General features: G+C 46.6%; 1 protein-coding gene across 1 annotated transcript in view; it reads left to right on the top strand.

The window, feature by feature from the left end:
• The window catches only part of LOC309365935 (uncharacterized protein), a 100,622-nt gene that overhangs the window by 68,313 nt on the left and 16,950 nt on the right, over positions 1-15,359 (top strand). The gene's annotated exons all lie outside the window — the stretch shown is intronic.

Here is a 15,359-nt window from a genome sequence, read left to right as displayed (position 1 = left end):
GAGGGTTAAAAATGATGACACCTATAAAATCAGCCAAAGCGATTTGCACGGCAGCATTAGTTATGAATAAGTGCTGCTGTTCAGTCTGTGAGAAAGGCAAATAAATTGATGCAACATCAAAACCGCTCAAGGCCATGGCACGAGAACGTCCTTTAATGACAATGTCTGATGTGGATTTAATTACTGAATAAATTTTTTTTGGAGGGGTATGTGGTAAATGTAACCATTCTATAATGCAGATAGTCTTCTTCTTGTCCGTCTGAGCATATAAAATTCCTGTTGGCAACAATGGTGTAGCAAACACTGCCAGATGCAGCTCGCGTGCAGAGGCTTCTGTGATCCTGTCCATGAGAATAGATCGCAGGTGCTGATTAACGGTTTGTAATGCAGTGATCATTGCTGAAGTGACCTGGATTACATCTGCTGGATCCTTGTGTCCTGTGAGCGCCGAAAACAATGGTGATAATGTGCTGGTAGGTAATGCAAGGAAAGAGCGAGCCCAATTCAAATGCCCAAGAAGTTGTTGTAATTCCACAAGCTTCAAGCTTGAAGGGATAGTCAATTAGGGAACAATAGGCAGCGCTGCTTGTGCAGAGACTTTATGTCCCAAGTAGGTGGCGGCCAACGTCAATTGAATTTTTTCAGGCGCTACACAGAGTCCCGCTTCCGCTAACGTGGCAGAAAGTTCTTGAAAAATGCCAGGCGGGAGTTCCTTCGCAGCGATTAAAATGTCATCCATGTAATGATAACATATGACCTCTAGGTGGCGCATGCGGAAAGGTTTCAATGCTTCACCCACAAAATGTTGACAAAGTGTAGGGGAGTTCCGCATGGCCTGAGGCAGGACAACCCACTGATATCGCTGGGTGGGCTGCGAATTGTTATATACTGGCAATGTAAAAGCAAACCGTTCCCTGTCTGCTGGAGCCAGTGGGATAGAAAAAAACAGTCCTTTAAATCAATCACCACCAACTGATATTCTCGTGGGAGCATATTTGGATTTGGCATGCCAGGTTGTAAAGTTCCCATTGGCTGTATTTGTTCATTAATTTTTCTCATATCCTGCAGGAGACACCATTTCCCTGATTTCTTTTTAATGACGAAAATTGGGGTGTTCCAGGGGGATGCGGGCGGTTCAATGTGGCCAAGGGTCAATTGTTCAGAAATAAGCTGGGCTGCCGCTGATTTTTCTTTTGGTAGAGGCCACTGTTCTACCCATACTGGGGTAGTGGTGATCCATCGTAACGGCAGTGCCGTGCGAGGAAGTGCAGGGCCCTTAGAATAAATTTGACTCCAATTTGGTGTCCGCAATAGTCAAAATATCGCGCCCCCATAAGGAGACTGGAATGTCCATTATTAACGGATAGAGGGTGATCTGAACCCCGGTATCACTTTGGATGAGTATTGGGTGGAGACTGCGCCATGCCTGTGATTCACCTCCCACACCAATAACTTGTGTGGCTGGACAGGTGGGCCAACTGGATGGCCAAGCAGATTTTGCCACGACTGTTACATCCGCCCCGTGTCCAGAACTCGCTCAATGCGTCGACCTCCCACTGTCAGAGACACAGAAGGGCGCGAGGCTGTAATGTTCATGGCTGCTGCAATTAGGGGTAGTTGTTCGGATGGGGGGGAAATGATAATCTTCACCACTGAAGTATTTGACTGTATTCTGCATGGATGATCCGCATATAGCGTGATCTCAGGGAAATTCACATATGGTCCGTGTGTTAGCATCGGTACCGCATGAATTCCTGCTGCTTGTGCAGATAATAAGGGCAATACCAGACAAATGGCATGATTGTCCAACCCTGCTTCAGTGAGGACATGAGTCTTTAAATGGCAGAAAGGCAAATGGAATTCCACGTCCTGAGTCAGGCAAAGCCATGGTGCTGTTCCCCTGGACTCCGGGGGGGGGGGGCCCTATTGATTTGTCTGGGCCCGGGATGGGCCCGGCTGCCATTTTCCCTGCTGTTGTCCTTGCTGATTTCAGGCAGTGTACTGACCCTGCTGTTGGTTTTGGGGAAGTGATCTGCATTGATTGGCCCAATGAAAGCCTTTTTTGCAGATTGGACATTTGGTAGAAGGACGCCTAGGCTGTTGCGTGGATCTACATTGCGCCTTAAAGTGTCCTGGTTTGCCACACTGGAAACATGTTTTATCGGTGGCTACAGGCTGGTTTTTATTTAGCGCCGCCGCCAGCAAATGAGCCTTATGGGTGGCTGTACCTACAGACTGACAAACGCGAAGCATGGCTGCTGTGTCTGTGGTAGGATTGTGTATTATCGGTCGTAATGCAACTTTACAATCCTCATTGGCATTTTCAACGGCCGATTGTTTGATAATTATTTGTTTGGCTTCAGGATTATCAATTTGGTGACTCACTGCTGAAAGCAGCCTGTCCATAAAGGAAGAATATGATTCTCTTGCCTCTTGCCTGATTGAACCCCACCTACACTGAATACTGGGTTCTGGGATTTTTCTCATTGCTTGTTTAGCAGCAAGAGTGGTGTCCCTCAATAAGATTTGCAGCAGTGTGGCTTGCACTTAAGCCTGAACAAAGGGACCATGCCCCATCATGGCATCTATGACGCCTGTGAGGGTAATATTTGGATTATTTTCCCTGATTTGTTGTAATAAAGCCGGAGCATATGCACAGCAGGCAGTTTCCCATTCGTGGGCAAACAATACACCCGCTGATGGGGGTAACACTGTACGGGCCAAAAGCTTTGTCATCTGGAACCAAAAGCTGGGCTAATGTGGCTTCCCAAAGCGCCTGCGTATATGGGGCTTGGAGTCCATTTGTCCTTACTGACAGCTGCAGCTCTTTCAAGATTTTAAAGTCAAAAGGTTGGTGTTGGGCTTGAGTTCCTGCTGGAGCACCAGCAGGGAGCACAATAACGGGAAATGCCACAGTATCCTGAATTAAGGAACAGGCAAGGACTGCACGTTGAAAAGGGGTGGCTGGTTCTGTTGATAAGAGAGTAGGATCATTGCCAGCCAGACCACGGTATTTTTGCAGGATCGGATCCTCTGGTGAGGAACTATAGTCCGGAGGCTTGGGGTCTGGTGGTGCTGGCAAGGCGAGTGCCGGAACATACGGCATCACAGCTGGCTGGACTAAAGAAGCCGGAGGTGATGTTGGCAATACAGTCATGGAGATATTTTTTGGTGATAAAGAGCCCATGGCATAACGAACCTTGCACCATGCATTCAGAACACGAACACCAATGCTAGGGTGTCCATGAAAATGTGCTCCAATCCTATCCCAATGTTTTAATTCCCAGGTTCCATCTTGAGGATACCAGGGGCAATGCTCATCGATGGCCAGAATAAGCTGTATCAAATCACCCTCAGGAACTTCCAATTTGTTGGAGGAGAGGAGTAAGTGATACCCCCCTTTTGATGCAGGAGAAGAGGGGGGAAGAATTTGAACTGCAAGACAGAGGGAAGGAGATAAAGATCTACTGCTCAAAACCTGGGAACGGGCTGCCAAAGGACAATAAGATTGCCGCTCTTTGAAAGCGCACTGTTTGTGAACACAGCAATTTTTGACAGCTAGCTCTGCAAAGGGGATACATTCTTTTTGGATGTCTTTTCCTGCTCTTAGAAAGAAAGGAAGTAACTGAAAAGTATCAGAAATTGAAACCGACTTTCACTTTGGTTTTTCTTTCTTTGTTTGAAGTGGGGGTCTTAAAGTGCCACTTTGGAAGATAACAATTATAGACTGTTACTGTGTCCCCCTAGAGGAAATCTTTGAAACTGTTAACAATTAGGCCAGGGGAATTTTCCACTTCTACCTGAAGTGTTATGACAGATGGGAAAGAAAAAGCAGACCATCCTTTAGACAAAACAATGAGGTCTGGGAAATCCTGGCAGCGAAGACCGTCAACATCGGGTCCTTCTGCTCCACCTGCAGCTACATCTACACAATCTAAGCCAAAAGGCATGTCATCTGAAGAAGCTCTCACAATCGCATTAGGCAAGATAAATGAATCATTGGAAAAATTAAGTAAACAGGTGGTCGAAGCATCAACTAAAATTGATCAAAATACTATAAGTATTAATAATTTGGGACAAAAGGTGAATTCTAATACAGAAACTATTGAGAAATTGCTACAGAAATCTACTCTGACTCGACAGACAGCTGAAGAAGCTAAGGAAAAAGCAGCTGCAGTGGAGGAGAAGATTCCAGGTATACAGAGGCAGCTTGAGGACTATAGGTCGACTTTTTCTATGATTGAACTTAAGGAAAAACAAACTAATTTGAGGATCAGAGCTGTGCCTGAGTTAGAGAAGGATAATTTGACAGACTTTCTTATGCAGGAATTTGCAGACTTCTGGGAACTGGATTCGGGAAAAGAAGGATTTAAGATCATGAGTGCTTTTAGACTTGGAAGAGGGGGGAAGAAGAACAGGGTGAGAGACTGTTTGATTACCCTCCGATCAAAAGACGAGAGAGACAGAATTTTGGGTTTGCACTTCCAGAAGACTTTAGAAATACATCAGTCAAGAGTTGAGATATTTAAAGATATCCCTAAACATCTTTTGGACCTTAGGTGTAACTACGGAGACTTAGTTGCCCTGTTGAGAAGGAACAGACTTATCTTCAGGTGGGAATTTCCCCAAGGCCTATCTTTTAAGTTTAAAGGAAGAAAGATAAAAATAAGATCTGTGGAAGATAAAGAAAAATTCTTGAAAGATTACAGAGAAGACTTACAGAAAGAATCTGGAGAAGAGCTAGGAGTGCTGGACAGAGAATCATTTGACAGAGGCCTAGAGCAAAGAGAATTGGTCAGAGGATCACCAAAAAGAGGAATACTAGACATATCAAGACTATCTTTTGGATTGGACTGTCCAGAGAAAGAAGCAGCAATACCGCCGATTGAACAAGAGCAAGCACTTGGTGCGGTTGGAGGAAAAGCAGCATAACTACATTATGGCCCTGCAACTATTGACTTGGAATACTAATGGTTTGAACTCCCCTCAAAAAAGGAAAAAAAATCTTTCACCTACTAAAAAAGGAACAATTGGACCTGATTTGCCTACAGGAAACACACGTGATAAGGCTCCATAGCAAAGTATTGATTAATAAAAGATTGGGCCAAGAATTTATCTCTTCAGACAAAGTTAAAAAAAGAGGAGTAGCAATTTATGCAAAGGAGAGCCTATCACCGAAATTTATATTTAAAGATGATCAAGGAAGATTTGTGGCAATTGAAATTCAATTACAAGGAGAGAAATTTCTGATAGTAGGCGTTTATGCTCCGAATGAGGGAAAATCAGAATTCTTAAAAAAAATTGCATAAAATTTTGTTGGACTATCTGGACTACAATGTCATTATGATGGGGGACATGAATGGAGTGGTTTCTACAAACATGGACAAGTCACAGAGACAGGTAGTTACTAAGGATGGCCGACTACCAAAAACCTTTTTTGAAATGACTGACAATATGGACTTAGTTGATATTTGAAGAACAAAGAATCCCCTAGGTAGAGAGGGAAGCCAAAATGACATGGACAAGAATTGACCAAATTTGGATAACTAGAGGAATGGCTCCAAAGACTAGAAAAGTGGAAAATTGCCCTAAAACCTGCTCCAACCATAATGCTGTGAAAATGGAGATGAAATTAACACCAACTGGATCCTTCAGATGGAGGATGAATGACACCTTATTTAGAGATGAAGAGGTGACTAAGAAGGCCCAAAAAACTTTGAGAGACTATTTTGAGATAAATATGAATACTACTGTTGAAAAAAGAGTAATCTGGGACGCAAGCAAAGCAGTTATGAGAGGGTTTCTGATTCAACAGAATGCAATAAAGAAGAGAACTCAAAATGAGAAATAAGATAAAATTTTGGAGAAAATAAAAGAAGGTGAGAAGAAATTAAGAGCGAAACCAAAGTCGCAAGAGATTCTGAGAGAAATAAAGTTATATCAAGTACAATACATGAAAATGATAAATCAGGAAATAGAATGGAAAATCAAACAGATGAGACAAAAGACATTCAAATTTGCTAATAAATGTGGGAAACTGCTAGCCTGGCAGATGAAAAAAAGACAAAAACTTAACACCATTACAAATTTGGAAGTGGAAGGAAAGAATATATAGAATCCAGTGGAGATTAGAAAATGTTTCCAGAGATACTTTAAACAACTATATACACAAGGGCCACAGAAAGAGATTGATATAGATCAATTTTTGAAAACAAATGGACTACAAAAAATCTCTATGGAATACATGGAACTGGCCGAAATGACTGGCAGAATCCAAGACCAGGGAGAAGAGTCGGTAGAAGAAGATTGGAAGAAATTTAAAGACTATTTACAGAAACATTGTAAAATCAAAGAATGTTAGAAGGATGCTGGAATGCAGCTATGAGGCTTTAGTAGTAATGCTATAAAGGATTAAGTAAAAGTGGATTGTTAACAGGTCAGAATGTAAAGCTATAATATATTAAGATAAATTATTAAGATAAGAACAAGGTGGAAAGGATTTGCTGAAATAACTAATGGAACTAGAATACAAAAAAGGGAGGTGTGAGGAGGTCAAGGAAATGAGCAAATGAAAATAAGACATGGAAAGTTGGGTGTGTTTTTAACTGTATATATATATATATATATATATATATATATATATATATATATATGCAGGTTTTGGTGTCCTCGGGTGTCTTCCCGTGTAAAAGTTGGGGTGTCTAGGCGACGTTTCGACGAGGTCTCACTCGTCATCTTCAGGCTGGTGCTTTCGGCTTCTTGTACAAGAAGCCGAAAGCACCAGCCTGAAGATGACGAGTGAGACCTCGTCGAAACGTCGCCTAGACACCCCAACTTTTACACGGGAAGACACCCGAGGACACCAAAACCTGCATTCCTGTACCCGTGAAAATCTACGAAAGCATATATATATATATATATATATATATATATATATATATATATATATATATTCTTTCGTATTGTGTACTTTTTCTGTCTTTTCTTTCTCTTTTTTATTTCTGTAAACCTTTTTGAAACCTCAATAAATATAATTTTTTTAAAAAAGAGAGAGAGATGAAACTTTTTGAGGGTTGTGAAAAGAACTGTGGCCTCCCTAAGACATTGATCCACTGAGGCGGCTTTCCTAAGGCAGCTGCTGGAAGCTCTATGGCCCATCTGCCCCACACTTGGCTTCTGGACAGAGACCTCCACTGAGACCCTCTAACGGGGTACCCTGAATACGCTGCTGGTTGAGGACAGAGTGCACCACTTAACCTCAATATTTGAAGACTAGAATTCCACTCAATGCTTTAACTGCCAAAAAGTGTGACATTTTGCTATGGTGAAGGCAAAACTTCTAGATTGGCCAATTTGTCTGCAGACAAATTCCTTCCCAGCTCCAAATATGGCAACCGTTGGCAACCACAGCAAGGCCAGGAAATCCAAGGAATAAAGATGTAGTTAAATAAAGAAAACCTAGGGAATAAAATATGGTTAAACCTACAACCTAGAATGCAAAACACATTTTAGAATACACGATAAAAAATTGACAGTGTTCAACAGCGGAATGGGCTTCCTTGGGAGACTGTGGACTCTCCTTCCTTGGAGGTTTTTAAGCAGGTGCTGGTTGGCCATCTGTCATGGATGCTTTAGCTAAGATTCCTGCATTTCAGGTGGTTGGACTAGATGAGCCTTTTTGTCTCTTCCAACACTACAATTCTATGATTCCATGACCTAGAATGTAATAAACACTTAATGATAAGGGATGAAGGGAGGGTTTGCTCTTTTCCCAATGAATCTGAGGGAGTGAAGCGTAGCCAGTTTTTATGCATTGCTGGTTGACCAAGCAGACAAGCAACCAACCCCAATCAGCCAGCAAGGCACTGCTTAATGGGGAGGCCTCTGATTGGCCTGTTTAAATGTAGCTTTTTGGCGGGCAAACCTGCTCTGCAGCCGAGCCAGTTGGGGAAATCCCCCGTCAGCTGGACACACATGCCCTGGCCAGCATGGATGGCAGCCAAACATGAGGGACTGTAACCACCCAGGAACGGGGTAAGCAGACATGTGTTGAGGTCCTACAAAGTCTCCCATCTGATACTTGCCTGATCTGGTTTAGTACCACTTGATGTGGCTTCTGGTTTATATCTCTGTATGTTAAGAATAAGTAAAAGTCTATAAAAGAAGCTCTTCCTTAGCAAACTGATTGGACTGACGGGAGACCAACACAATATGCTGTACAGTGGTACCTAAGGTTAAGTACTTAATTCGTTCCGGAGTTCCGTACTTAACCTGAAACTGTTCTTAACCTGAAGCACCACTTTAGTTAATGAGGCCTCCTCCTGCTGCTGCACCACCGGAGTACGATTTCTGTTCTCATCCTGAAGCAAAGTTCTTAACCTGAAGCACTATTTCTGGGTTAGCGGAGTCTGTAACCTGAAGCGTATGTAACCTGAAGCGTATGTAACCTGAGGTACCACTGTAGTTGAATAATCCACCCTGTGCGCCAACGACCACCTGTGTTTCCAAAAGAACCAGGAAAATCTTAGCACTGACTGACATCAAAATGTCTATACCACACATTTTAAATCCTGTTGCACCGCTTAATCAGTCACAATCTAATGGAAGTGCTTACCTCTATGTTAATTGCTTCTAGAGGGAGAAGGAAGCATTTGTACTCCATTAATCTAGAAAATCAAATGAGTAAAGTGATGAAATTTGGGCTGGCGTCCCAGCACACATCTCTTTCTTAGCATTTTTATGTTATGGGGATGGGAGAATAGAAGCAGTCACAAAGCCAAAGTTTCATAACACAACAGGTAATGAAGAACATTAGAAACTGGGGCAGAAGCACTAGCATTATAACAAGAAAAAACAAATGCAATAACCCCCATGTCTAAATGCAGGGTTTGGAAATGACAGTCTATTTGTCAACCACAGCGAAAATTGTGCTTTGTCAGAAAAGAAAACTCATACCACTACCTATTGATTTGCAACTCAATCAATAAAGTTTGGGAAATGGCTAGCTAACAGGATGAAATGAACTTACTTTGTTAAGAGTCAGAGACGGCATACGAAAAGATGGTGTGTATTAGAAAATGGAATTTATTTGTTTTACACTGGAATAATAAAGCACAAGATCACATTTGTGGTTTTTTTTGTTTTGTTGTTGTTTAGTCATTTAGCTGTGTCCAACTCTTCGTGACCCTAAGGACCAGAGCATGCCAGGCACTTCTGTCTTCCACTGCCTCCCACAGTTTGGTCAAACTCATGCTGGTAGCTTTGAGAACACTGTCCAACTATCTCGTCCTCTGTCGTCCCCTTCTCCTTGTGCCCTCCATCTTTCCCAACATCAGGGTCTTTTCCAGGGAGTCTTCTCTTCTCATGAGGTGGTCAAAGTATTGGAGCCTCAGCTTCAGGATCTGTCCTTTCAGTGAGCACTCAGGGCTGATTTCCTTAAGAATGGAGAGGTTTGATCTTCTTGCAGTCCATGGGACTCTCAAGAGTCTCCTCCAACACCATAATTCAAAAGCATCAATTCTTTGGCGATCAGCCTTCTTTATGGTCCAGCTCTCATTTCCATACATCACTACTGGGAAAACCAGTAGCTTTAACTATATGGACCTTTGTTGGCAAGGTGATGTCCCTTCATGGATCACCGCCTCGCCATGGCAAAGGGGCTTGAATAACTCAGAGAAGCTATGAGCTATGCTGTGCAGGGCCACCCAAGATGGACAGGTCATAGTGGAGAGTTTTGACTAAATGTGATCCACCTGGAGCAGGAACCAGCAAGCCACTCCAGTATCCCTGCCAAGAAAACTCCATAGACAAAGACAACAGGCATAAAAAGATCCACTAGGTGGAACAGACCGCCTCAAGGCGTGGCAAAGATTTATTTCTAAATTTTTTTGGCAGGGGAAGAGACCTAGAATTAAACATCAAATCATAATTGACATCAAGGATAGAGGAGGCTTTCCCTGCCGGACCTAAGATGCAGTGGCCTCTCTCACCTGGTCAAAAAAATGATGCTCACTTAAAAACCCAGACCTGTTAGATCTAGAAGGGTATTAAAACAGGTACGGTTGCCATGTGTACCTGGGATATGGGAAAGTCAAAGTGCACAAAAACTTTTCGAACCAAATCATTAGAAAATCTCTATATACCTTCTGGGGAAAATATAAAGACCTTCTCAAACCCAAAGTGCCATCGTGGATTTCACCACCCGAGGCAATTGTGGTAAAAAGGAAAATGGAAATTGCCTGTTGTAATGGTTGTGAAGGGTTACTTGTGCGTAACCTTACTTCAGTTCAGTATGTCCTCCTATGTTCTCTGCGCGGAACGCGTCTGCGCAAGTAAGGGGAAGGCAGGGGCGTCCCAGCGCTCTCTCCACTAGTGTCGGGGGAAGGGTCTTGGAGTCCTGTCACCAATTCCTCCATCTCCCTCTCTTCTCTATGGGTGTTATGCTGAAATCCTTCTCCCCTGCTCGCCCCCTCTCCGGCATCGCTGGGTAGCCCTGCCTCCGTTTCTCGTTCTGATGGCAGTTCCCTGACATCCACCTCCTCCCCAGGACCCCCTTCACCCCCGGCCTGACCCTGTGATGGGACCTTGTCCCCTTCTTCAGCCGACGATGCCGGGAACCCCCGAAAGGAGCTGCTGTCATCGTCCGTGGACTCAAACCCCGCTTCCCACCTGCTCCAATTTCTCACGGGTGGGACTTCCCAATCTGACTCCTCCTCTCCTGACGATTCTCCTCCTTCCTCCTGGGAAGCCGGAAAACCCACGAAATCCTCCTCCTCCTCATTGGTGGTGGCAAATTGCTCCTCCCAGAATCTCTCAAGGGGTTTGGGCTTCCTCGGATACCTGTTGTGGAACTCTTCCACCAGATATCCATCATCTATTTCCCCTGCAGGCACCCACGTGTTTTCTGACTCGGGTTCCCCCTCCCAAGCCACTAGGTACTCCACCTGCCGCCCTCGCCAGCGCGAATCCAGGATCTCCATTACCTCGTGGTGGCGTTCCCTCTCTTCCATTAGTGGGTGGGTGAGCCCTTCCCCTCCTGCCTCCTGGACCCTCCGCTCCCCTCTGTACGGTGAGAGCAGCGACCTATGAAATACCGGGTGGATTTTCATGCTGTCTGGCAACTTGAGCCGGAACACCACCGGGTTCACTTGGTGGGTCACCTCAAATGGTCCCAGCTGTTTTGGCCTCAGTTTCTTACACCCGCCCTTGAAGGGTAAGCCTTGTATGGATAACCACACCCGGTCCCCCACCCTAATGGTCTCCCCTTCCGGCGACGTTTGTCTGCTTGTCTCTTGTACACTTCCTTGGCCCTATCCAGGTTCATCTTAAGCTGCTGGTGCAGACCTTCCATTTCTTCCACAAACTGCTCTGTGGTGGGCACGCTCCACCCTTCCTCCCCTCTCCCAGGAAAAGCCCTGGGGTGCAACCCATAATTAGCCATGAACGGGCTCATCCCCGTGGACACATGCTCAGCGTTGTTATACGCAAACTCCGCTAGTGCTAGCTTCTCTACCCAATCGTTCTGTCTCTCGTTGACGTAGCAGCATAGATATTGCTGTAAAATGCTGTTCGCCCTCTCTGCTTGCCCGTTGGTCTCTGGGTGTCTCGCCGTTGAGAATCCCACTTTCACCTGCAATAAGCTCATGAGTTTCCTTCAGAACCTCGAGGTAAATTGTTTCCCTCGGTCGGAGATAACCCTCGACGGAGCCCCATGCAACCTGAAGATGTGATCCACAAACAACCGGGCAGTTTCCTCGGCCGTTACTGCATGTGAGCACGCTATAAAATGGCACATTTTGGTTAGCAGATCTACTACTACCATGACTGCTGTATTCCCTCTAGATTTGGGTAAATCGGTCATGAAATCGATCGACACCTCCCCCCATGGTCTTCCCGGTGTGGGTAAGGGCTCCAGTAACCCCGCCGGGGCCGCCCTCTCTCCCTTGGCCTGTTGGCAGCGGTCACACCCCCGTACATACTCTCGTACATCTTCCCTCACCCTTGGCCACCAGAATTGCCTCGTAACCAGTAACATGGTTTTGTGTTGCCCAAAGTGCCCCGCTGTTGGGTTGTCATGAAGCTGTCTGAGAACCCTTTCTCGCAGGTCTTCCCCGGGCACATACATTGCTCCCCTGTAATACAGCAGTCCTTCCCTCTCCTCAAAGCCTCCCTGATCTCCCCCCGTTCCCCTGAGTTCCCTGATTCTGGTTTGGGCGAATTCGTCCTGGTGAATCAGCTCGGTTAGTTCTCGTTTCCCAACCAACGCTCCCCCACAAACCCATCGTTTCTCAGGGAACACGTGTCGAGCTTCCGGCAGTCCTTCTCCTTCCGTATACTCGGGCTTCCGTGAAAGCGCATCTGCCCTCACGTTCTCTTCCCCCGGCAAGTACTTGATCTCAAAGTTGAACTTGGAGAACTCCTGTGCCCATCGAATCTGTCTCTGGTTGAGCACTCGAGCTGTTCTCCAATATTCCAGGTTCTTATGATCCGTGCAAACCTGAATCTTGTGCTGTTAGCTATCTCCCTATTAGGAGATAGCTAACAGTTCGCGATCATACACCGTGTAGTTATGCTCCGATTTGTTCAGTTTCCGTGAGAAGAAGGCGCACGGCCTCCAGGTGTGTTGGCTCCGTCCCCACTGTAGCAACACTGCTCCAATAGCTCTGTCTGATGCGTCAGTCTCCAGCCTCATCGGCTTCTGCAGATCCACATGCAGGAGCTGTTCCTCAGAGGCGAACGCCTTCTTTAGTTTTTCGAACGACCTTTGGGCACTTTCCATCCAGACAAACTTCTTCTTGCTACTGAGACAATCCGTGATGGGTGCAGTCAAGTGGGCGAAGTTCTTGATGAACTTCCGGTAGAAGTTGCTGAATCCGATGAACCTCTGCACATCCTTCCGGGTCTTAGGGGCCTTCCATTCCAGCACTGCCTGCACCTTGCCAGGGTCCATGGCAAGTCCTTTGTCCGACAACTTGTATCCCAGGAATTCCACCTCACTGGCATGAAATTGGCACTTTTCCAGCTTGACCCACAATTGGTGCTCTAGTAGCCTCTTCAGCACTTCCCTGATGTCCTGGACATGCTGCTTTTCATTGTCCGAATAGATCGGTACGTCGTCCAGAAATGCTACACAGTTTTTGTACAGCAGGGGTCCCAGCACATGGTGCATGAAGCTTTGAAAACAGGCTGAGCCCGATTGTAATCCAAATGGCATGACTAGGTACTCAAAGGCCCCTAGGGGGGTGAACATGGTGGTTTTCTATTCGTCCCCCTTCCTTATTCTAATCAGATTGTATGCTCCCCGGAGGTCCAGCTTGGTGAAGATCTTGCCCTTCCTCACCCTAGTCAGAATATCATCAATTCTGGGCATTGGGAAGGTCATGGGTTTTGATACAAGGTTTAATTTTTGAAAGTCCACTACAAGCCTCGGCTGATCCATGTTTTTCTTGTCCACAAAAAACACAGGGCTGCCCCCCACTGCCTTAGATTCCCTTATGAACCCCCTCTTAAGCTTTTTGTCAATAAAGTCTCGCAACTCCTGCATCTCTCTGTCCGACATGGCATACAGCTTACCCACCGGTAGCTGCGCCCCAGGGAGCAGGTTGATCTGGCAGTCGAAGGGCCTATGTGGCGGCAGCTTGTCCGCTTCCCTCTCGCTGAAGACTTCCTGTAAATCCGCGTACTGTGGCGGCACGTCTGCTCTCTGCTTCAGTGTAGTTGCTGCCACTCTGGCCAACCTAGACAGTGTTCCAAACAGTGTGCTGACCCGAAGGTGACTGTCCGTTGGTGCCAGGCCACCACTGGATCATGTAGCACTAGCCAGCTCATGCCCAGTATTATCGGGGGTCCCGCTAGTGTGGCCACGTGAAAGGCAATGGTCTCTGTGTGCCTGGATGCACTCATTCTCATAGGTGGGGTTTGATGTGTCACTTCCCCTCCCAGCAGCTCCCTGCCATCTATCGTGGTCACTTGGAGCGGGAAATCAAGTGGCAGCAGGTGGATCTGGTGCTCCAATGCAAACTTCTTACTAAAAAAATTACAGGAGCTGCCTGAGTCCAGCATTGCTTTCACCTTGACTGGGTGTCCATTTGGGAGTTCTAGCACCACCTCTATCGCTATAGAAACCTTGGGTGGGTCCGGTTGGGGCACTTCTGTTATCTGTTCGCTTGGCTGCTGCGCCCCCCTGTGGGCAGTCAAGCGCTGGCGTTTCCCTGCACCTTTTCCTCTGCCCCCTCCGCCTTGCTTCCAGCAGCTCCCACCATCCCTTGCCAAGCCTTTCTTTGAGGACAGACCCTGGCAAAGTGTCCTGGCCGTTGGCAGAGGAAACACTTCTTGGTGCTTTTCCCAGCCTTTCCCTCCCTTTTGCCTCCTTGGTTGGCGCCAGAAACCTTGCGCGCCCACGCTCCATCGATTTCCATTGGCACTACGTCACCGGCAGGCAGCTTAGGCATCTCTGGAATGCGGTAGTCAGAGTGGCGCTCTCCCCTCCCTTCCCGCCTTTCCAAAGCGTGCACTTCTTGGTGAGCGCCTATCGCCAGCGCTGCTTTTGTCAGCTGATCCATAGTCTCCGGGCGGGGCGCGCGGGAGAGCTCATCTTTAACGGTTGGGGACAACCCCTCCTCAAACAGCATCCGTATGGGAGGGCTATCTAGATCCCATTCGAGCCGGTGTATTAGCATCGCAAAGCGGGACCAGTAGTCTCTCACGGAAAGTTCCCCCTGCTTGCATCTCAGCAGCTCCCTTTGGTTCACGCTCTCCCCCAATTGGCTAGAATACATTGCGTCCATTGCCTGAAGAAACTTCTGAACGTCCTTCATGGCGGGGTTCTGCGAGGCCATTAGGGGTCTAACCCATTCCCTCGTGCTGCCCTCAAGGTGCCCCACGATATACGCCACCTGCGCTGCCTCGTCAGCAAAGTCATCATGCTGCAGCTGCAAGGCGTACTCTATTTCTGTTCGGAATCCATTATATTTCTGGGGCTCCCCCCCAAATTTGTGTACTAGTCCTGGCACCTTCTTTGCCACTGGGGTAGGTCTAACCTGTGCGTCCTGGGTGCGCCTCTCGTCCAGCCGCGCCATCAGCAGTGCTACATGCCGTTCCAGCTCCTGGTTCCTCTTCAGTAGGTCCTGCGTCCCCGCAGCTGGCTCCGCTGCCCCGGCGCCTCCAGTCTGGCTCATGTTTCCACTGCTTGCGCACAAGTAACAGAAGTGACTCTCGGATTGCTGTAATGGTTGTGAGGGGTTACTTGTGCGTAACCTTACTTCAGTTCAGTTAGTTTGCTTGCCCCAACCATGCCTAGGGTCGGAGCTCGTCCTCCGTGACCTGTTAGTCATTTGCAGAATCCGAGAGTGGGCGTCTCT

Source organism: Podarcis melisellensis, assembly GCF_964234715.1.
Source record: "Podarcis melisellensis genome assembly, chromosome: 3".
Lineage (NCBI taxonomy): Eukaryota > Metazoa > Chordata > Lepidosauria > Squamata > Lacertidae > Podarcis > Podarcis melisellensis.
The sequence above is the reverse complement of the archived record's forward strand: the minus strand, read 5'-3'. Positions and strand labels throughout refer to the sequence as shown.